At 40.7% G+C, this 24,783-nt stretch overlaps 1 non-coding gene and 1 pseudogene across 1 annotated transcript; both read right to left on the reverse strand.

Annotated features, from left to right (window-relative positions):
* Window positions 1-18: 18 nt before the first annotated feature.
* LOC130975196 (acetylornithine deacetylase-like) overlaps window positions 19-24,783 on the reverse strand; it is a 32,216-nt pseudogene continuing 7,451 nt past the window's right edge.
* LOC130978767 (small nucleolar RNA R71) lies at window positions 11,540-11,647 on the reverse strand. Its single transcript, XR_009086383.1, has one exon. It is a non-coding gene; the product is annotated as a small nucleolar RNA R71 (small nucleolar RNA).

Below are 24,783 nucleotides of genomic sequence, written 5' to 3' on the forward strand. Positions count from 1 at the left end.
ACGACAAATTCTAAATTCTCAATCTTCCTCTAACTGAGTGATGATGCTTGCAAAAACTCGATACCCTTGAGACATATCCGTAAAAGGCAGTACTCATTCTGGGCATGGTATATAGCCATTAGACCTAATAGTAACATGAAACGCAAGTGAGTAACTTGTTTCTTATCTACATCAAGATTCAACGTGTATAAATTTGTTCTTAGGAAGGCCATACCATATCCAGCAGTTTGGACATCAAAACCTTCATCCTGCGGTAGATAAAATAAGAGTTCAAGTAAGGGATCTGAGTGCTAACTGCCTAAAACTAGAAAAGATTTTTAATTTTTGTCGAGCAACGAGAATGTATTATCATTTGTAGCTCTCGAATGAGTGGCAAACTTCCAGTAATTGAGTAAGGCTTCACATGCCCAACTACTTCTTCAGTTGCTATGCACAAAACATGGTAGCCTCTGGAATTAAGATCACAAGCTACTCCAGAATTTGCCTCATCAAAAGTTAGAGTAAGGCTGTAGAAGAATGCAAAGGAAGCCTTAATAGCTACACATACGTGAAAATTAAAAATCAAGGGATCCAAACCTTAGTAGCTATATATAGTGGAGGATAAATAAGTCAAACCTTCCCCTTAAGTCATCATCAAGCAAGACATATTTTGAAACAGGACCCCGTGTTTCTAGCTTATATATGTTGAGATTAATGTTGTCCACATATTCTTGCAGCTTTGTCACTACATCCTTCACACTGAACAAAGTATTAGACCACAGGATATGCTTGAAAAATCATTGAAATCTCTGATTCTCACATGTTTTCTTCTACCTTTACGAAATTACTTTGCAAATGAAATATACTAGTAAAACAAAGAATAAAAAATTGGATCCAAAGTTCCAAAAAGAGCACAACTTTGGCCATATTATAAGATGTTGCTTACTTGTAAAATAGGGTTAACCTGCAACACACAAAATAAAAACATCACTAATGCCATATCAAAACCATTCCTAAAAGAAAAATCTAGATTGATTGTAATTTCCTAGAGCATAAACATGACATCTCCTGAAATAGTACATTCCCCTGGAATTTGGTTGATTCCACCTTCCAGGACCTACAGTAGAAAATATAATCATGAATATTGAAGATCTTATATTAAAAAAGAAGTACTAAAGTAATAATTTGAGCCCACAAACTTACAGCTCCATTGGGTTGGTTTCATGGTTGATGCGGTGGTAAACCATAGATCTGTTCCTGTGGATGTGGTGAAAAGTCTTCATAAATCGTGACTGGATTTCCTTTAGAGCATCCATGGATAGCTTCAGAGGATTTATAGCCTGCAAGAAACCAAATATGAAATAATAGACAAGTTAACAACTCAGTACTTACAATATTATAAAGCTTAAGAGTCGAAGTCACAAAAAACATTAAAATTAAAAAAAATGTATTGATTGGTTGATAAACCCCGATTTTGTGGTTTATCTTGTGCTTATTTTGGGGGGATTTTATCACCTTTTCTTACATTTATTCAATGAAATAGCATGGTTTTGCAATTCTCCCTTGATTTGTGCTTAAATGTGAAAACATGCTTTTTAAGCCCTAAAATTAGTGATTTTAATTAACTTTAATTCCATTCGATGCCTTGATATATTTGTTGAGTAATTTCAGGTTCATTGGTGATGAGCGGATAATTTGTACGCTTTTTGGCATTATTTTTAGTATGTTTTTAGTATGATCTAGTTAGTTTTTAGTATATTTTTATTAGTTTTTAGTTAAAATTCACTTTTCTGGACTTTACTATGAGTTTGTGTATTTTTCTGTGATTTCAGGTATTTTCTGGCTGAAATTGAGGGACCTGAGCAAAAATCTGATTCAGAGACTGAAAAGGACTGCAGATGCTGTTGGATTCTGACCTCCCTGCACTCGAAGTAGATTTTCTGGAGCTACAGAAGCCCAATTGGCGCGCTCTCAACGGCGTTGGAAAGTAGACATCCTGGGCTTTCCAGAAATATATAATAGTCCATACTTTGCCCAAGATTTGATGGCCCAAACCGGCGTTCAAAGTCACCTTCAGATTTCCCAGCGTTAAACGCCGGAACTGGCACCAAAATGGGAGTTAAACGCCCAAACTGGCATAAAAGCTGGCGTTTAACTCCAAGAAGAGTCTCTACACGAAAATGCTTCAATGCTCAGCCCAAGCACACACCAAGTGGGCCCGGAAGTAAATTTTTATGTCATTTACTCATCTTTGTAATTCTTAAGCTACTAGTACTCTATAAGTAGGACCTTTTGCTATGGTATTTTCATCTTGGTTCCTCTGGTTCCCTCTCTGGGGCCAAAACCAATGATCACTATTGTTCTTATGTATTTTCAACGGTGGAGTTTCTACACACCATAGATTAAGGTGTGGAGCTCTGCTGTACCTCGAGTATTAATGCAATTACTATTGTTCTTCTATTCAATTCCGCTTGTTCTTGTTCCAAGATATCGCTTGTTCTTCAACTTGATGAATGTGATGATCCGTGACACTCATCATCATTCTCACCTATGAACGTGTGACTGACAACCACCTCCGTTCTACCTTAGATTGGGTGAATATCTCTTAGATTCCTGATACACGATGCATGGTTGATCGCCTGACAACCGAGCGCTCGCCTGACAAACGAGCCAGCCATTCCGTGAGATCAGAGTCTTCGTGGTATAGGCAAGAACTGATGGCGGCATTCAAGAGAATCCGGAAGGTCTAACCTTGTCTGTGGTATTCTGAGTAGGATTCAATGATTGAATGACTGTGACGTGCTTCAAACTCCTGATGGCAGGGCGTTAGTGATAGACGCAAAAGAATCACTGGATTCTATTCCGGCCTGATTGAGAACCGACAGATGGATAGCCGTGCCGTGACAGGGTGCGTTGAACATTTCCACTGAGAGGATGGGAGGTAGCCATTGACAACGGTGAAACCCTTGCATAAGCTTGCCATGGAAAGGAGTAAGAAGGATTGGATGAAGACAGTAGGAAAGCAGAGAGACGGAAGGGACCAAGAGCTGTCTTGTGTGTCCTTAGCACTTATGGACCACCCAAGAGCTGTCTTGTGTGTCCTTAGCACTTGAATCAGTGCTTCCTCTTCCTGTGGATTCAAAACAGAGCTTATGATTACTGGAAAAGTGTCACCCTCTCCCAGAAATGCGTACTTCAGGGAAGGTGGTAGAGGTTTGAGTTCAGGTTTGGGAGGTTTATCCTCCTCCTGAGGAATTTTCGAAAATTCCTTTGCTTCCTCTAGTTCTTCTTGATCAGGTTGAGCATCTTTGAAGATGTCTTCAAGCTCTGATTCTAGGCTTTCAGCCATATTGATCTCTTCTACCAGAGAATCAATAATGTCAGCGCCCATGCAGTCATTTGGTGTGTCTGGATACTGCATAGCTTTTACAGCATTCAACTTGAACTCATCCTCATTGACTCTGAGGGTTACTTCCCCTCTTTGTACATCAATGAGGGTTCGTCCAGTTGCTAGGAAAGGTCTTCCTAGAATGAGAGTTGCACTCTTGTGCTCCTCCATTTCCAGCACCACAAAGTCAGTGGGAAAGGCAAAGGGCCCAACCTTGACAATCATGTCCTCTATTATGCCTGATGGGTGTTTAAAGGAGCCATCAGCAAGTTGGAGGCATATCCTGGTTGGTTTGACTTCTCCAGCCAACCCAAGCTTTCTGATAGTGGATGCAGGTATTAGATTGATGCTTGCTCCAAGATCACATAGAGCTGTCTTGGTGCAAGCACCTTCTAATGTGCATGGTATCATAAAGCTTCCAGGATCTTGAAGCTTTTCTGGTAAGCTTTTCAGAATGACTGCACTGCATTCTTCAGTGAGAAACACTTTTTCAGTTTCCCTCCAATCCTTCTTATGACTTAAGATCTCTTTCATGAACTTAGCATAAGAAGGTATTTGCTCAAGTGCCTCTGCAAACGGAATCATTATTTCAAGAGTCCTTAGATAGTCTGCAAAGCGGGCAAATTGCTTATCCTGTTCCGCCTTGCGGAGTTTCTGAGGATAAGGCATCTTGGCTTGATATTCTTCAACCTTAGATGATGCAGGTTCATTCCTTACAGAAGTGGTTGAAGAAGTCTTGTTAGAGGGGTGATTATCAGCACTCTCAGGTGTCTGATCTTCCCTTGGCGTTTGAACGCCAGGAATGGGTGAAGTTTGGGCGTTAAATGCCAACTTCTCTCCCTTTTCTGGCGTTTGAACGCCAGAATTGGGCAAGGAATGGGCGTTTAACGCCAACTTTCCTTCCCTTTCTGGCGTTTGAACGCCAATAACATTCCTCTCTAGGCTCTTACTGTCCTCAGAGGGATTTTGAACAGTGGTTTGGTTATCCTCTGTCAATTGTTCCCTGTTTGGCTTTTTGCTCTTTTGAGCAGTGGTATTCAGTGTTCTCCCACTCCTCAGTTGAACTGCTTGACATTCTTCTGTTATTTGTTTAGATATTTGCTGTTTTGCTTGATTCAACTGCAGTTCTATGTTCTTGTTAGCAACCTTAGTATCATGGAGCATTTCTTTAAATTTTGTTAACTGTTCTGTCATCAGGAGCAATTGTTGATTAAGCTCATTCATCTATTCTTGAGGATTAGGATCAGTGACTAATGCCATGACTTCCTCTTTTGGAACGAACTCATTGCTAGAATATAAGTATTGGTTTCTAGCAACAGTGTCTATAAGCTCTTGAGCTTCTTCAATTGTCTTCCTCATGTGTATAGATCCACCAGCTGAGTGGTCTAAAGACATCTGAGCTTTTTCTGTGAGCCCATAGTAGAAGATGTCTAACTGTACCCACTCTGAAAACATTTCAGAGGGGCATTTTCTAAGTATACCTCTATACCTCTCCCAGGCATTATAAAGGGATTCATTATCCTCTTGTTTAAAGCCTTGGATGTCCAGCCTTAGCTGTGTCATCCTCTTTGGAGGGTAAAAATGATTCAGGAATTTGTCTGACAACTGTTTCCATGTCTTCATGCTTGCTGTAGGTTGGTTATTCAACCACCTTTTAGCTTGATCTTTTACAGCAAATGGAAACAGTAATAGTCTGTAGACATCCTGATCTACCTCTTTATCATGTACTGTGTCAGCAATTTGTAAGAACTGTGCCAGAAACTCAGTAGGTTCTTCCTGTGGGAGACCGGAATACTGGCAGTTTTGCTGCACTATGATAATGAGTTGAGGATTTAGCTCAAAGCTGCTTGCTTTGATGGGAGGTGTACAGATGCTACTCCCATATGCAGCTGTAATGGGGTTAGCATATGACCCCAGAGTCCTTTTGGACTGATCAATCCCTCTTAGGTCCATAATGGACAAAAGGGAAATGATAATGATTGCAAATAGATAAATTTTATTTTTTTTTTTGAATTAAACGAAAAAAAAATTAAAATAAAATAAAAGGAGATAAAAAAAAATTCGAAAATCAAAAAGAAAACAAAATCAAAGCAAATTGAGAACTGAATCAATTAGTTAATTAAAAAGATTTTGAAAACAGCAATTAAAAAGATATGATTGAAAAATTTTTATGCAAAAGATTTGATTTTTGAAAAAAAAGGAAAGAGAAAAACAACAAAAAGACACCAAACTTAAAATTTTTAGAAAATCAAACACTAATTTTCGAAAATTTTAAAGGAAAACACAAAGAGGACACCAAACTTAGAATTTTTATGAATCAAAAAGGGACTAAGAACATGCAAAAACGAAAATTCTAAAAGAAAAACAAAAGCATGCAATTGACACCAAACTTAAAATATGAAACTAGACTCAACTAAAAAAAAAAACTCTAAACCAACAAAAATAAAATAGTCCTAATCTAAGCAACAAGATAAGCCGTCAGTTGTCCAAACTCGAACAATCCCCGGCAACGGCGCCAAAAACTTGGTGCACGAAATTGCAATAACACTTTTGCAATCCCGCACAACTAACCAGCAAGTGCACTGGGTCGTCCAAGTAATACCTTGCGTGAGCAAGGGTCGATCCCACGGAGATTGTCGGCTTGAAGCAAGCTATGGTTATCTTGTAAATCTTAGTCAGGATATCAGAAATTATCAGGATTGATTGTGAAAAGCAAAAGAACATGAAATAGGTACTTGTTCAGCAGTAATGGAGAATAGGTTGAGGCTTTTGGAGATGCTCCATCTTCTGAATCTCTGCTTTCCTACTGTCTTCTTCATCAAACACGCAAGGCTCCTTCCATGGCAAGCTGTATGTAGGGTTTCACCGTTGTCAGTGGCTACCTCCCATCCTCTCAGTGAAAATGTTCCTATGCTCTGTCACAGCATGGCTAATCAGCTGTCGGTTCTCGGTCAGGCTGGAATAGAATCCAGTGATTCTTTTGCGTCTGTCACTAACGCCCCGCCTGCTAGGAGCACGTCACAGTCATTCAGTCATTGAATCCTACTCAGAATACCACAGACAAGGTTTAGACCTTCCGGATTCTCTTGAATGCCGCCATCAGTTCTAGCTTATACCACGAAGATTCTGGTTAAGGAATCCAAGAGATATCTACTCAATCTAAAGTAGAACAGAGGTGGTTGTCAGGCACATGTTCATAGTTGAGAATGATGATGAGTGTCACGGATCATCACATTCATCCGGGTTAAGAGCAAGTGATATCTTAGAATAGAAGCAAGCATGATTGAATAAGAAACAGTAGTAATTGCATTAATCCATCAAGACACAGCAGAGCTCCTCACCCCGAACCATGGGGTTTAGAGACTCATGCTGTGAAAGGTACACAAAGAAACGTGTAAAGTGTCATGAGGTACAGATACAATGTCAAAAGGTCCTATTAATAGTAAACTAGCATCCTAAGGTTTACAGAAATGAGTAAATGACAGAAAAATCCACTTCCGGGCCCACTTGGTGTGTGCTTGGGCTGAGCAATGAAACATTTTCGTGTAGAGACCTTTTCTGGAGTTAAACGCCAGCTTTCATGCCAGTTTGGGCGTTTAAGTCCAAGTTTTATGCCAGTTCCGGCGTTTAACGCTGGAATTTCTGAGGCCGAATTGCTACGCCGGTTTGGGCCATCAAATCTTGGGCAAAGTATGGACTATCATATATTGCTGGAAAGCCCAGGATGTCTACTTTCCAATGCCGTTGAGAGCGCGCCAATTGGGCTTCTGTAGCTCCAGAAAATCCACTTCGAGCGCAGGGAGGTCAGAATCCAACAGCATCTGCAGTCCTTTTCAGTCTCTGAATCAGATTTTTGCTCAGAACCTTCAATTTCAGTCAGAAAATACCTGAAATCACAGAAAAACACACAAACTCATAGTAAAGTCCAGAAAAGTGAATTTTAACTAAAAACTAATAAAAATATACTAAAAACTAACTAAAAGATACTAAAAACATACTAAAAACAATACCAAAAAGCGTACAAATTATCCGCTCATCATTACTGAGGATCTGAAAAATCATAAAAATGATTCTTGAAGCAAGAAAAAGCAGTGAATACAAAAAAAAAGAAGAAAAAACGAAAAAAAAAGAGAAAGAGAAAGAGAAAGAAATAAAGTTGTGATCCAAGGCAAAAAGAGTGTGCTTAAGAACCCTGGACACCTCTAATTGGGGACTCTAGCAAAGCTGAGTCACAATCTAAAAAGGTTCACCCAATTATGTGTCTGTGGCATGTATGTATCCGGTGGTAATACTGGAAGACAGAGTGCTTTGGGCCACGGCCAAGACTCAATAAGTAGATGTGTTCAAGAATCATCATACTTAACTAGGAGAATCAATGACACTATCTGGATTCTGAGTTCCTAAAGAAGCCAATCATTCTGAATTTCAAAGGATAGAGTGAGATGCCAAAACTGTTCAGAGGTAAAAAGCTAAAAGCCCCGCTCATCTAATTAATACTGATCTTCATAGATGTTTTTGGAATTCATTGCATATTCTCTTCTTTTTATCTTATTTGATTTTTAGTTGCTTGGGGACAAGCAACAATTTAAGTTTGGTGTTGTGATGAGCGGATAATTTGTACGCTTTTTGGCATTGTTTTTAGTATGTTTTTAGTATGATCTAGTTAGTTTTTAGTATATTTTTATTTGTTTTTAGTTAAAATTCACTTTTCTGGACTTTACTATGAGTTTGTGTGTTTTTCTGTGATTTCAGGTATTTTCTGGCTGAAATTGAGGGACATGAGCAAAAATCTGATTCAGAGACTGAAAAGGACTGCAGATGCTGTTGGATTCTGACCTCCCTGCACTCGAAGTGGATTTTCTGGAGCTACAGAAGCCCAATTGGCGCGCTCTCAACGGCGTTGGAAAGTAGACATCCTGGGCTTTCCAGTAATATATGATAGTCCATACTTTGCCCAAGATTTGATGGCCCAAACCGGCATTTAAAGTCACCTTCAGATTTCCCAGCGTTAAACGCCGGAACTGGCACCAAAATGGGAGTTAAACGCCCAAACTGGCATAAAAGCTGGCGTTTAACTCCAAGAAGAGTCTCTACACGAAAATGCTTCAATGCTCAGCCCAAGCACACACCAAGTGGGCCCGGAAGTGGATTTTTATGTCATTTACTCATCTTTGTAATTCTTAAGCTACTAGTACTCTATAAGTAGGACCTTTTGCTATGGTATTTTCATCTTGGTTCTTCTCGTTCCCTCTCTGGGGCCGAAACCAATGATCACTATTGTTCTTATGTATTTTCAACGGTGGAGTTTCTACACACCATAGATTAAGGTGTGGAGCTCTGCTGTACCTCGAGTATTAATGCAATTACTATTGTTCTTCTATTCAATTCCGCTTGTTCTTGTTCCAAGATATCACTTGTTCTTCAACTTGATGAATGTGATGATCCGTGACACTCATCATCATTCTCACCTATGAACGTGTGACTGACAACCACCTCCGTTCTACCTTAGATTGGGTGAATATCTCTTGGATTCCTGATACACGATGCATGGTTGATCGCCTGACAACCGAGCGCTCGCCTGACAAACGAGCCAGCCACTCCGTGAGATCAGAGTCTTCGTGGTATAGGCAAGAACTGATGGCGGCATTCAAGAGAATTCGGAAGGTCTAACCTTGTCTGTGGTATTCTGAGTAGGATTCAATGATTGAATGACTGTGACGTGCTTCAAACTCCTGATGGCGGGGCGTTAGTGACAGACGCAAAAGAATCACTGGATTCTATTCCGGCCTGATTGAGAACTGACAGATGGATAGCCGTGCCGTGACAGGGTGCGTTGAACATTTCCACTGAGAGGATGGGAGGTAGCCATTGACAACGGTGAAACCCTTGCATAAGCTTGCCATGGAAAGGAGTAAGAAGGATTGGATGAAGACAGTAGGAAAGCAGAGAGACGGAAGGGACCAAGCATCTCCATTCGCTTATCTGAAGTTCTCACCAATGAATTACATAAGTATCTCTATCTTTATCTTTATGTTTTATTCATATATCATCTATACCAATTTGAGTCTGCCTGACTAAGATTTACAAGGTGACCATAGCTTGCTTCATACCAACAATCTCCGTGGGATCGACCCTTACTCGCGTAAGGTTTATTAATTGGACGACCCAGTGCACTTGCTGGTTAGTTGTGCGAAGTTGTAGTGATCACAATTTCGTGCACCAAATTTTTGGCGCCGTTGCCGGGGATTGTTTCGTGTATGGACAACTGACGGTTCATCTTGTTGCTTAGATTAGGTATTTTTCTTCAGAGTTCTTAAGAATGAATTCTAGAGTTTCATGATGATCTGTTGAAATCTGGCTGGCTGAGAAGCCATGTCTAATCTTATTGGACCGAGGTTTCAACTTATCAACACAAGAGCTTGTTGATTTCTATCAAACTTGCTATTGGAGCAATGATCTGCTGAGGCTTGGCTGGCCATTGGCCATGTCTAGTGTTTTGGACCGAAGCTTTCTTTGAAAGCTTGGCTGGCTGTGAAGCCATGTCTAATTCCTGGACCGGAGTCTTAGACTAGCATTGCAATGATTCCTGGAATTCACATTAAGAATTCTGAACCCTTTATTTTCTATTTCCATATAATTTTCGAAAAATCCAAAAAAAATTGCAAAATCATAAAAAAACCAAAAATATTTTATGTTTCTTGTTTGAGTCTAGTGTCTAATTTTAAGTTTGGTGTCTTGCATGCATTGTTTATTTGATCTTGGTTCTATTTTCAAGTCAATAGTACAGGGAACTGAAGATTCAGAACATGCAGCAGAGGAATTACACAGAAAAAGCTGGGCGTTCAAAACGCCCAGTGAAGAAGGACAGACTGGCGTTTAAACGCCAGCCAGGGTGCCTGGTTGGGCGTTTAACGCCCAAAAAGGTGGTGCATTGGGCGTTAAACGCCAGAATGTGCACCATTCTGGGCGTTTAACGCCAGGATGGCACAAGGGGGAGGATTTTGTTTTCAAATCATTTTTTTTCAAGTTTTTCAAAATCAAATCTTTTCCAAATCATATCTTTTCAAATCTTTTTCAAAATTAATTTCTTTCCTTTTTCAAAGATACTTGCTAACAATTAATGATTTGATTCAACATTTCAAGTATGTTGCCTTTTCTGTTGAGAAAGGCTTAATGTTTGAATCATATCTTTTCTTGTTAGCCAAGTCATTAATTTTTAAAACCAAATCTTTTTAAAATTGTTTTCAAATCATATCTTTTCAATCATATCTTTTTAAAATCATAATTTTTCAATCATATCATTTTCAAACTAGTTTTCAATCAAATCTTTTTGGTTTCTTTTTTTTTTAAAATTTCTTGATTTCTTTCTCACTCTTGGTTTTCGAAAACCAATTAAAGTTTTTCAAAATGTTTTCAAAATCTTTCACTTAATTTTCGAAAATCTCTTCCTCTCTTCTCACATCCTTCTATTTATGGAGTACCACTCCTTCTCAATGCACAATTCGAACTCTATCTGATTAAGTTCGAATTCTTCTACCTCTTCCTTCTAATTTTCTTCTTCTCTGACACCTCAAGGAATCTCTATACTGTGACATAGAGGATTCCACATTTTCTTGTTCTCTTCTCTTTCATATGAGCAGGAACAAGGACAAAAGCATTCTTGTTGAAGCTGACCCTGAACCTGAAAGGACCTTGAAGCGAAAGCTAAGAGAAGCTAAGGCACAACTCTCTGTAGAGGACCTAACAGAAATCTTCAAAGAAGAAGACATGGCAGCCGAAAACAACAACAATGCAAACAATGCAAGGAAGGTGCTGGGTGACTTTACTGCACCTACTCCCGACTTCTATGGGAGAAGCATCTCTATCCCTGCCATTGGAGCAAACAACTTTGACCTTAAGCCTCAATTAGTTTCTCTAATGCAACAGAATTGCAAGTTCCATGGACTTCCATTGGAAGATCCTCATCAGTTTTTAGCTGAGTTCTTGCAAATCTGTGACACTGTCAAGACTAATGGGGTTGACCCTGAGGTTTACAGACTAATGCTATTCCCTTTTGCTGTAAGAGACAGAGCTAGGACATGGTTGGACTCACAACCTAAAGAAAGCCTGGACTCATGGGAAAAGCTAGTCAATGCCTTCTTGGCAAAGTTCTTTCCACCTCAAAAATTGAGTAAGCTTAGAGTGGAAGTCCAAACCTTCAGACAGAAGGATGGAGAATCCCTCTATGAAGCTTGGGAAAGATACAAACAATTGATCAGAAAATGTCCTTCTGACATGCTTTCTGAATGGAGCATCATAGGTATTTTCTATGATGGTCTCTCTGAACTATCCAAGATGTCTTTGGATAGCTCTGCTGGAGGATTTCTTCATCTAAAGAAGACGCCTACAGAAGCTCAAGAACTAATTGAAATGGTTGCAAATAACCAATTCATGTACACTTCTGAAAGGAATCCTGTGAACAATGGGACAAATCAGAAGAAAGGAGTTCTTGAGATTGATACTCTGAATGCCATTCTGGCTCAGAACAAGATATTGACTCAACAAGTCAATTTGATTTCTCAAAGTCTGTCTGGAATGCAAAATGCACCAAGCAGTACTAAGGATGCTTCATCTGAAGAAGAAGCTTATGATCCTGAGAACCCTTCAATGGAAGAGGTGAATTACATGGGAGAACCCTATGGAAACACCTATAATTCTTCATGGAGAAATCATCCAAATCTCTCATGGAAGAATCAAGAGAGACCTCAACAAGGTTTCAACAACAATAATGGTGGAAGAAACAGGTTTAGCAATGGCAAGCCTTTTCCATCATCTTCTCAGCAACAGACAGAGAATTCTAAGCAGAGCCACTCTGACTTAGCAACCATGGTCTCTGATCTAATCAAAACCACTCAAAGTTTCATGACTGAAACAAGATCCTCCATTAGAAACTTGGAGGCACAAGTGGGTCAGCTGAGCAAGAAAGTTACTGAACTCCCTCCTAGTACTCTTCCAAGCAATACAGAAGAAAATCCAAAAGGAGAGTGCAAGGCCATCAACATGGCCGAATTTGGAGAGGAAGGAGAGGAAGTGAACGCCACTGAGGAAGACCTCAATGGGCGTGCACTGACCTCCACTGAGTTCCCCAATGAGGAACCATGGGAATCTGAGGCTCAAAATGAGACCATAGAGATTCCATTGGACTTACTTCTGCCTTTCATGAGCTCTGATGAGTATTCCTCCTCTGAAGATGACGAGTATGTCACTGAAGAGCAAGTTGCTAAATACCTTGGAGCAATCATGAAGCTAAATGACAAGTTATTTGGAAATGAGACTTGGGAGGATGAACCCCCTTTGCTCACCAAGGAATTGGATGACTTGTCTAGGCAGAAATTACCTCAAAAGAGACAAGATCCTGGGAAGTTTTCAATACCTTGTACCATAGGCACCATGACCTTCAAGAAGGCTCTGTGTGACTTAGGGTCAAGTGTAAACCTCATGCCTCTCTCTGTAATGGAGAAGCTAGGGATCTTTGAGGTGCAAGCTGCAAGAATCTCACTAGAGATGGCAGACAATTTAAGAAAACAAGCTTATGGACTTGTAGAGGATGTTTTGGTGAAGATTGAAGACCATTACATCCCTGCTGATTTCATAGTCCTAGAGACTGGGAAGTGCATGGATGAATCCATCATCCTTGGCAGACCCTTCCTAGCTACAGCTAAGGCTGTGATTGATGTTGATGGAGGTGAACTGATCATTCAAGTGAATGAAGAATCCTTTGTGTTTAAGGCTCAAGGATATCCCTCTGTCACCATGGAGAAGAAGCATGAAGAGCTTCTGATGTGTGGAAAACGATCCAACACAAAACTCACCGGCAAGTGTACCGGGTCGCATCAAGTAATAATAACTCACATGAGTGAGGTCGATCCCACAGGGATTGAAGGATTGAGCAATTTTAGTTTAGTGGGTGATTTAGTCAAGCGAATCAAGTTTTGGTTGAGTGATTTGGGCTTAACAGGAAGTAAATGACGGTAAATGTAAAGGGGGAAGGGAGAAGTGCAGTAAATTAGAGAACAGAAAAGTAAATTTGCAGAAACTTAAAGAGCAAGAAAGTAAATGACTGAAACTTAAAATGCAAGAAACTTAAATTGCAGTAACTTAAATGGCAAGAAAGATAAATGGCTTGAACATAAAAGGGGTTTGAGGACTGGGATTGCAGAATCCAAACAAAGAGAAAGTAAATTGCAACAATTAATTGAACAGAAATTGAGTCAGAAGCAATAAGCATTCAAACAGAAAGAGAATAAAATGTAACAAAGGTTCACAGAAGAACCCAAGTGAATTTTGATCTCAGGACTCAGAGCTTAGGTAGCAGAGCCTAAAACTCAATTTCCTTCCCAGATCTGAAGTATCAAAGCAATTGACAGAAAATTTAAAGAAGAAGCAGTAAAGGAAATTGAAATTGAATTGAATTATGCAGAGAAGATTTAAAGAGAGTTTGAATGGGAATTGAGACAGAATTTCCTCAATTTCTCACACCCACAACTCAAAAACAGAAGATTAGAAATGCTTAGGCAAGAATGAGGAAGAAGAGAGATCAATTCTCCTCCCCAATTCTTAGAATTCTCAGTCAAGTCACCAAGAACAAGTGCCAAAGCTCAAAGAAAGGTAAAATTCAAAAGTGAAGGTAAAAGTAAAAATTTAAAAGTGAGCATAAAAGGTCCTAATTACATCAAACAAACTCCTATTTATACACTTTCTATTCTTGGATTTTGGGATTTGGATGGGCTTTTGATTTGGTGAAGAAATGAATTAAAATGGGATTTTAGTTTGAATTTTCGGCCCATGAAAATTCACTCCCAGGAGGCTGCCCTGCCCTTGTGGAGGGCAGGGCAGAAAATTGGTGCATGGTGCGAGAATTGGTGCGGCCATGGTTGAGGATTGGCGCGCCAAAGTTGTGCGCAGTGCGCGTTGGTGCGTGGGACGCTGCCAGGGAACGCAAAACGCTGCCCTGCCCGCGCCAAGGGCAGGGCAGAAAAGCATGATGCGCCAGATTTGTGGAGTGCGCGCGTTGGTGCTGCCAGGGGAGGAAATTGGTGCGCCAGGATCAAAATTGGTGCGTGCATGGTGCTGCCACACACACGATGCTGCCCTGCCCGCGCCAAGGGCAGGGCAATGTTCCAACTCTCTCGTCCCGTGTTCGAACCACGGAGGACGCACACGCTTCATTAATTTTCTTGATTTCTTGGCACGGTAGTGGGCCTTAGTGCCTAGCTTCCTCATGGTTCCTTGTTCGATCCTTATAGCATCCATGGGTGACAATCTTTTCTTGAATTTCTTCCTTGGAGAGCCCGATTCTGCCCTCCACAAGGGCAGGGCAAGGTTCTTTTTCTCTTAGTTTCAAGGCACATTTTGTGCTCTGCCCTTGGAGTGGGCAGGGCAGAGTTGCCTTCTCTGCTTGGTCACCTTATGTTGCCCTCCTAGAGGGCATTGTGCCCTTGTGGAGGGCAATGTTGCCTCCCCCTTGCATTGCGGCACGCTTCTCCTCCCTTAAACCACACTTCTTCTTCCTTGGGCTACACTTTTTATGCCACGCTTTTCCTTTTCTTTTCTTTTCTTCACCTATAATAAACCAAACAACCACTCAAAGTATCACTAAATTCAAGAGGCTTATAAATCAATTAAAATTCAATTAAAATGAGCTCAAACCTCATGGATTAACATTAATTTCATGGTGGTTGCTTGATTTAGAGAAGTTATGCATTTTCACTCCAAATCACTTACTTAGGATGCAAGAAAGTGCATAAATGCTAACAAAACAAGTGAAATTAGCTTGAAAAATGGGTATATGATGACTTGTCATCAGCTTCTCTCAAATCAGAGTCAAACAGAGCCCCCACAGTCAAACTCTAAGTTTGGTGTTGGGAGGCCACAACCAAACTCTAAGTTTGGTGTTGAACCCCCACATTCAAACTCTAAGTTTGGTGTTGGGAGGTTCCAACATTGCTCTGAGCATTTGTGAGGCTCCATGAGAGCCCTCTGTCAAGCTACTGACATTAAAGAAGCGCTTGTTGGGAGGCAACCCAATGTCATATTTTATCTATTTTCCTTTGTTATTTTATGTTTTCTGTAGGTTGATGATCATGAGAAGTCACAAAATCAATTGAAAAAGCAAAAACAGAATGAAAAACAGGAAGAAAAACAGCACACCCTAGAGGAAGAACCTACTGGCGTTTAAACGCCAGTAAGGCTAGCAGATGGGCGTTTAACGCCCTGTCTGGCACCATTCTGGGCGTTTAACGCCAGAAAGGGGCACCAGACTGGCGTTAAACGCCAGGAAAGGGCAAGAACCTGGCGTTAAACGCCAGAAATGGGCACCAGCCCGGCGTTTAACGCCAGAATTGGCTCAAAACGCATTTTCGCATGCCATTTGGTGCAGGGATGACTTTTCCTTGACACCTAAGGATCTGTGGACCCCACAGGATCCCCACCAACCCCACCACCCTCTTTCTTCTTCACCCATTCACCAATCACCTCTACCACTCTTCCCCAAAAACCCTTCACCTATCAAATCCCATCTTTCTCTTCACCACTCACATCCATCCTTCATAAAACCCCACCTACCTCACCATTCAAATTCAAACCACTTTCCCTCCCAAACCCACCCATAATGGCCGAACCCTACCCCTCCCTTCACCCCTATATAAACCCATCTTCACTCCTTCATTTTCACACACCCTAAACACTACTTCTTCCCCTTTTGGCCGAACCACAAAGCCATCTCCCTCTCCCCCATTTCTTCTTCTTCTACTCTCTTCTTTCTTCTTTTGCTCGAGGACGAGCAAACCTTTTAAGTTTGGTGTGGTAAAAGCGTGCTTTTTGTTTTTCCATAACCATTTATGGCATCCAAGGCCGGAGAAACCTCTAGAAAGAGGAAAGGGAAGGCAAAAGCTTCTACCTCCGAGTCATGGGAGATGGAGAGATTCATCTCAAGGGTGCATCAAGACCACTTCTATGAAGTTGTGGCCTTGAAGAAGGTGATCCCCGAGGTCTCTTTTTCACTCAAAAAGAGTGAATATCCGGAGATCCGACATGAGATCCGAAGAAGAGGTTGGGAAGTTCCTACCAACCCCATTCAAAAAGTCGGAATCTTAATGGTTCAAGAGTTCTATGCCAATGCATAGATCACCAAGAGCCATGATCAAAGTGTGAACCCGAACCCAAAGAATTGGCTTACAATGGTTCGGGGGAAATACTTAGATTTTAGTCCGGAAAATGTGAGGTTGGCATTCAACTTGCCCATGATGCAAGGAGATGAACATCCTTACACAAGAAGGGTCAACTTTGATCAAAGGTTGGACCAAGTCCTCACTGACATTTGTGAAGAGGGCGCCCAATGGAAGAGAGATTCAAGAGGGAAGCCGGTTCAATTAAGAAGGCATGACCTCAAGCCCGTGGCTAGGGGATGGTTGGAGTTTATCCAACGCTCAATCATTCCCACTAGCAACCGGTCTGAAGTTACTCTAGACCGGGCCATCATGATCCATAGCATCATGATTGGAGAAGAAGTAGAAGTTCATGAGGTTATAGCCCAAGAACTCTATAAGGTGGTGGACAAGTCCTCTACCTTAGCAAGGTTAGCCTTTCCTCATCTCATTTGTCACCTCTGTTATTCAGTAGGAGTTGACATAGAAAGAGACATCCTCATTGATGAGGACAAGCCCATCACTCAGAAAAGGATGGAGCAAACAAGAGACCCCTCTCATCATGAGATCCCTGAGATACCTCAAGGGATGCACTTTCCTCCACAAAACTATTGGGAGCAAATTAACACCTCCCTAGGAGAGTTGAGTTCCAACATGGGACAACTAAGGGTGGAGCACCAAGAACATTCCATCCTCCTCCATGAAATTAGAGAAGATCAAAGAATCATGAGAGAGGAACAACAAAGACAAGGAAGAGACATTGAGGAGCTCAAGCACTCCATAAGACCTTCAAGAGGAAGAACAAGCCGCCATCACTAAGGTGGACCCGTTCTTTAATTTCCTTGTTCTTTATTTTCCCGTTTTTCGAAATTTTCATGCTTATGTTTGTCTATGTTTGTGTCTTATGATCATTAGTGTCTTAGTGTCTATGCCTTAAAGTTATGAATGTCCTATGAATCCATCACCTCTCTTAAATAAACAATATTCTTAATTGAAAAAGAAAAAGAATTGCATGAATTTTGAATTTTATAACAGTTTAATTATTTTGATGTGGTGGCAATACTTTTTTTTTCTGAATGTATGCTTGAACAGTGCATATATCTTTTGAATTTGTGGTTCATGAATGTTGGCTCTTGAAAGAATGATGAAAAAGGAGACATGTTACTGAGGATCTGAAAAATCATAAAAATGATTCTTGAAGCAAGAAAAAGCAGTGAATACAAAAAAAAAAGAAGAAAAAACGAAAAAAAAGAGAAAGAGAAAGAGAAAGAAATAAAGTTGTGATCCAAGGCAAAAAGAGTGTGCTTAAGAACCTTGGACACCTCTAATTGGGGACTCTAGCAAAGCTGAGTCACAATCTAAAAAGGTTCACCCAATTATGTGTCTGTGGCATGTATGTATCCGGTGGTAATACTGGAAGACAGAGTGCTTTGGGCCACGGCCAAGACTCAATAAGTAGATGTGTTCAAGAATTATCATACTTAACTAGGAGAATCAATGACACTATCTGGATTCTGAGTTCCTAAAGAAGCCAATCATTCTGAATTTCAAAGGATAGAGTGAGATGCCAAAACTGTTCAGAGGCAAAAAGCTAAAAGCCCCGCTCATCTAATTAATACTGATCTTCATAGATGTTTTTGGAATTCATTGCATATTCTCTTCTTTTTATCTTATTTGATTTTTAGTTGCTTGGGGACAAGCAACAATTTAAGTTTGGTGTTGTGATGAGCGGATAATTTGTACGCTTTTTGGCATTGTTTTTAGTATGTTTTTAGTATGATCTAGTTAGTTTTTAGTATATTTTTATTAGTTTTTAGTTAAAATTCACTTTTCTGGACTTTACTATGAGTTTGTGTGTTTTTCTGTGATTTCAGGTATTTTCTGGCTGAAATTGAGGGACATGAGCAAAAATCTGATTCAGAGACTGAAAAGGACTGCAGATGCTGTTGGATTCTGACCTCCCTGCACTCGAAGTGGATTTTCTGGAGCTACAGAAGCCCAATTGGCGCGCTCTCAACGGCGTTGGAAAGTAGACATCCTGGGCTTTCCAGCAATATATGATAGTCCATACTTTGCCCAAGATTTGATGGCCCAAACCGGCGTTCAAAGTCACCTTCAGATTTCCAAGCGTTAAACGCCGGAATTGGCACCAAAATGGGAGTTAAACGCCCAAACTGGCATAAAAGCTGGCGTTTAACTCCAAGAAGAGTCTCTACACGAAAATGCTTCAATGCTCAGCCCAAGCACACACCAAGTGGGCCCGGAAGTGGATTTTTATGTCATTTACTCATCTTTGTAATTCTTAAGCTACTAGTACTCTATAAGTAGGACCTTTTGCTATGGTATTTTCATCTTGGTTCTTCTCGTTCCCTCTCTGGGGCCGAAACCAATGATCACTATTGTTCTTATGTATTTTCAACGGTGGAGTTTCTACACACCATAGATTAAGGTGTGGAGCTCTGCTGTACCTCGAGTATTAATGCAATTACTATTGTTCTTCTATTCAATTCCGCTTGTTCTTGTTCCAAGATATCACTTGTTCTTCAACTTGATGAATGTGATGATCCGTGACACTCATCATCATTCTCACCTATGAATGTGTGACTGACAACCACCTCCGTTCTACCTTAGATTGGGTGAATATCTCTTGGATTCCTGATACACGATGCATGGTTGATCGCTGATGAGCGGATAATTTGTATGCTTTTTGGCATTGTTTTTAGTATGTTTTTAGTATCTTTTAGTTAGTTTTTAGTATATTTTTATTAGTTTTTAATTAAAATTCACTTTTCTGGACTTTACTATGAGTTTGTGTGTTTTTCTGTGATTTCAGGTATTTTCTGACTGAAATTGAGGGTCCTGAGCAAAAATCTGATCCAGAGACTGAAAAGGACTGCAGATGCTGTTGGATTCTGACCTCCCTGCACTCAAAGTGGATTTTCTGGAGCTACAGAAGCCCAATTGGCGCGCCCTCAACGGCATTGGAAAGTAGACATCCTGGGCTTTCCAGCAATATATAATAGTCCATACTTTGCTCAAGATTTGATGGCCCAAACCGGCGCTCAAAGTCACCTACAGAAATTCCAGCGTTAAACGCCGGAACTGGCATAAAATTTGGAGTTAAACGCCCAAACTGGCATGAAAGCTGGCGTTTAACTCCAGAAAAGGTCTCTACACGAAATTCCTTCATTGCTCAGCCCAAGCACACACCAAGTGGGCCCGGAAGTGGATTTTTCTGTCATTTACTCATTCCTGTAAACCTTAGGATACTAGCTTTTACTTATAGGATCTTTTGACATTGTATCCGTACCTTATGACCTCATAACACTTTTTACACGTTTCTTGTGTACCTTCCACGGCATGAGTCTCTAAACCCCATGGTTGGGGGTGAGGAGCTCTGCTGTGTTTTGATGGATTAATGCAATTACTACTGTTTCTTATTCAATCATGCTTGCTTCCATTCTAAGATATCACTTGCTCCTAACCCGGATGAATGTGATGATCTGTGACACTCATCATCATTCTCAACTATGACATGTGCCTGACAACCACCTCTGTTCTACCTTAGATTAAGTAGATATCTCTTGGATTCTTTAATCGGAATCTTCGTGGTATAAGCTAGAACTGATGGCGGCATTCAAGAGAGTCCGGAAGGTCTAAACCTTGTCTGTGGTATTCTGAGTAGGATTCAATGACTGGATGACTGTGATGTGCTTCAAACTCCTGAGGGCGGGGCGTTAGTGACAGACGCAAAAGAATCACTGGATTCTATTCCGGCCTGATTGAGAACCGACAGATGAATTCCGCTATGCTGTGACAGAGCATATGCAATCGCTTTCACTGAGAGGATGGGAGGTAGCCACTGACAATGGTGAAATCCTACACACAGCTTGCCATGGAAGGAGACTTGCGTGTTTGAAGAAGAAGACAGTAGGAAAGCAGAGATTCGGAAGATGGAGCATCTCCAAAGCCTCAGCCTATTCTCTATTACTGCAGTACAAGTAACCATCTCATGTTCTTTTGCTTTTGACAATCAATCCTGATAATTTCTGATATCCTGACTAAGATTTACAAGATAACCATAGCTTGCTTCAAGCCGACAATCTCCGTGGGATCGACCCTTGCTCACGCAAGGTATTACTTGGACGACCCAGTGCACTTGCTGGTTAGTTGTGCGGGATTGCAAAAGTGTTATTGCAATTTCGTGCACCAAGTTTTTGGCGCCGTTGCCGGGGATTGTTCGAGTTTGGACAACTGACGGCTTATCTTGTTGCTTAGATTAGGACTGTTTTATTTTTGTTGGTTTAGAGTCTTTTAGTTGAGTCTAGTTTCATATTCTAAGTTTGGTGTCAATTGCATGCTTTTATTTTTCTTTTAAAATTTTCGTTTTTGCATAGTCTTAGTCCCTTTTTGATTCATAAAAATTCTAAGTTTGGTGTCCTCTTTGTGTTTTTCTCTTAAAATTTTCGAAAAAAATTAGTGTTTGATTTCTAAAAATTTTAAGTTTGGTGTCTTTTTGTGTTTTTCTCTTTCCTCTTTTTAAAAATAAAATCTTTTTCATAAAAACTTTTCAATCATATCTTTCTAATTGCTGTTTTCAAAATCTTTTTAATTAACTAATTGATTCAGTTCTCAATTTGCTTTGATTTTATTTTAATTTTTGATTTTCGAATTTGTCTTTTAATTTTCTTTTATTTTATTTTAATTTTTTCGTTTAATCCAAAAAAAAAAAAACAAAATTTATCTCTTTGCAATCATTATCATTTCCCTTGTGTCCATTATGGACTTAAGTGGAATTAATCAGTCCAAGAGGACTCTGGGGTCTTATGCTAACCCCATTACAGCTGCATATGGGAGTAGCATCTGTATACCTCCCATCAAAGCAAGCAGCTTTGAGCTAAATCCTCAACTCATTATCATAGTGCAGCAAAATTGCCAGTATTCCGGTCTTCCACAGGAAGAACCTACTGAGTTTCTGGCACAGTTCTTACAAATTGCTGACACAGTACATGATAAAGAGGTAGATCAGGATGTCTACAGACTATTACTGTTTCCATTTGCTGTAAAAGATCAAGCTAAAAGGTGGTTAAATAACCAACCTACAGCAAGCATAAAGACATGGGAACAGTTATCAGACAAATTCCTGAATCATTTTTACCCTCCAAAGAGGATGACACAGCTAAGGCTGGACATCCAAGGCTTTAAACAAGAGGATCATGAATCCCTTTATAATGCCTGGGAGAGGTATAGAGGTATGCTAAGAAAATGTCCCTCTGAAATGTTTTCAGAGTGGGTACAGTTAGACATTTTCTACTATGGGCTTACAGAAAAAGCTCAGATGTCTTTAGACCACTCAGCTGGTGGATCTATACACATGAGGAAGACAATTGAAGAAGCTCAAGAGCTTATAGACACTGTTGCTAGAAACCAATATCTGTACTCTAGCAATGAGTTCTCTCCAGAAGAGGAAGTCATGACAATAGTCACTGACTCTAATCCTCAAGAACAGATAATGGAGCTTAATCAACAATTACTCCTGATGACAGAACAGTTAGCAAAATTTAAAGAGATGCTCCATGAAACTAAAGTTGCTAATAAAAGCATAGAACTACAGTTGAATCAAGCAAAACAGCAAATATCTAAACAGATAACAGAGGAGTGTCAAGCAGTTCAATTGAGGAGTGGGAAGACCTTGAATAACACTGCTCAAAAGAGCAAAAGTCAAACAAGGAACAATTGACAGAGGATAACCAAACCACTGTTCAAAATCCCTCTGAGGACAGTGAGAGCCCAGAGAGGAATATTGGCGTTCAAACGCCAGAAGGGAAGGGAAGCTGGCGTTAAACGCCCATTCCTTGCCCAGTTCTGGCGTTCAAACGCCAGAAAAGGGGGAAAAGTTGGCGTTAAACGCCCATTCTCCACCCAATTCTGGCGTCCAAACGCCAAGGGAGGATCAGACACCTGAGAGTGCTGACAGTAATCCCTCTAACAAGGCTTCTTCAACCACTTCTGTAAGGAATAAACCTGCAGCATCTAAGGTTGAAGAATATCAAGCCAAGATGCCTTATCCTCAGAAACTCCGCAAAGCGGAACAGGATAAGCAATTTGCTCGCTTTGCAGACTATTTAAGGACTCTTGAAATAAAGATTCCTTTTGCAGAGGCACTTGAGCAAATACCTTCTTATGCTAAGTTCATGAAAGAGATCTTAAGTCATAAGAAGGATTGGAGAGAAACTGAAAAAGTGTTTCTCACTGAAGAATGCAGTGCAGTCATTCTAAAAAGCTTACCAGAAAAGCTTCAAGATCCTGGAAGCTTTCTGATACCATGCACATTGGAAGGCACTTACACCAAGACAGCCTTATGTGATCTTGGAGCAAGTATCAATTTAATACCTGCATCCACTATCAGAAAGCTTGGGTTGATTGGAGAAGTCAAACCAACCAGGATATGCCTCCAACTTGCTGATGGCTCCATTAAACACCCATCAGGCATAATAGAGGACATGATTGTCAAGGTTGGGCCATTTGCCTTCCCAACTGACTTTGTGGTACTGGAAATGGAGGAGCACAAGAGTGCAACCCTCATTCTAGGAAGACCATTCCTAGCAACTGGACGAACTCTCATTGATGTACAAAAAGGGGAAGTAACCTTGAGAGTCAATGAGGATGAGTTCAAGTTGAATGCTGTAAAAGCAATGCAGCATCCAGACACACCAGAGGACTGCATGGGCGCTGACATTATTGACTCTTTGGTAGAAGAGATCAATATGGCTGAAAGCCTAGAATCAGAGCTTGAGGACATCTTCAAAGATGCTCAAACTGATCAGGAAGAGCCAGAGGAGGCAAAGGAATTTTCGAAAATTCCTCAGGAGGAGGATAAGCCTCCTAAGCCTGAACTCAAACCACTACCATCATCCCTGAAATACGCATTTCTGGAGAGGGTGACACTTTTCCAGTGATTATAAGCTCTGCTTTAAATCCACAGGAAGAGGAAGCACTGATTAAAGTGCTAAGGACACACAAGACAGCTCTTGGGTGGTCCATAAGTGATCTCAAGGGCATTAGTCCAGCTAGATGCATGCACAAGATCCTGTTGGAGGATAATGCCAAACCAGTGGTTCAACCACAGAGGAGGCTAAATCCAGCCATGAAGGAGGTGGTGCAGAAAGAGGTCACTAAATTACTAGAGGCTGGGATTATTTATCCTATTTCTGATAGCCCCTGGGTGAGCCCTGTCCAAGTTGTTCCCAAAAAGGGAGGCATGACAGTGGTTCATAATGAAAAAAATGAACTGGTTCCTACAAGGACAGTCACAGGGTGGCGCATGTGTATTGACTACAGAAGGCTCAATACAGCCACCAAAAAGGATCATTTTCCTTTACCATTCATAGACCAAATGCTAGAAAGATTAGCTGGTCATGATTACTACTGCTTTTTGGATGGCTATTCAGGCTATAACCAAATTACAGTAGATCCCCAAGACCAAGAGAAAACAGCATTCACCTGCCCTTCTGGCGTGTTTGCCTACAGGAGGATGCCTTTTGGTCTGTGCAATGCACCTGCAACCTTTCAGAGGTGCATGCTCTCTATCTTCTCAGATATGGTAGAGAAATTTCTGGAAGTCTTCATGGATGACTTCTCAGTGTATGGAGACTCATTCAGCTCCTGTCTTAACCACCTATCACTTGTCCTGAAAAGATGCCAAGAGACTAACCTAGTTTTAAACTGGGAGAAATGTCACTTTATGGTGACTGAAGGAATTGTCCTTGGGCACAAAATTTCAAGCAGGGGAATAGAGGTGGATAAGGCAAAGGTAGAGGTAATTGAAAAATTACCACCACCTGCCAATGTTAAGGCAATCAGAAGCTTTCTGGGGCATGCAGGATTCTATAGAAGGTTTATCAAGGATTTTTCGAAAATTGCAAAACCTTTAAGTAACCTGCTAGCTGCTGACACGCCATTTGTGTTTGACACACAGTGTCTGCAGGCATTTGAGACCCTGAAAGCTAAGCTGGTCACAGCACCAGTCATCTCTGCACCAGATTGGGCATTACCATTTGAATTAATGTGTGATGCCAGTGATCATGCCATTGGTGCAGTGTTGGGACAGAGGCATAACAAACTTCTGCATGTCATTTATTATGCTAGCCGTGTTCTAAATGATGCACAGAAGAATTACACAACCACAGAAAAAGAGTTGCTTGCAGTGGTCTATGCCATTGACAAGTTTAG

Source organism: Arachis stenosperma, chromosome 4 (genome assembly GCF_014773155.1).
Source record: "Arachis stenosperma cultivar V10309 chromosome 4, arast.V10309.gnm1.PFL2, whole genome shotgun sequence".
Classification (NCBI taxonomy): domain Eukaryota; kingdom Viridiplantae; phylum Streptophyta; class Magnoliopsida; order Fabales; family Fabaceae; genus Arachis; species Arachis stenosperma.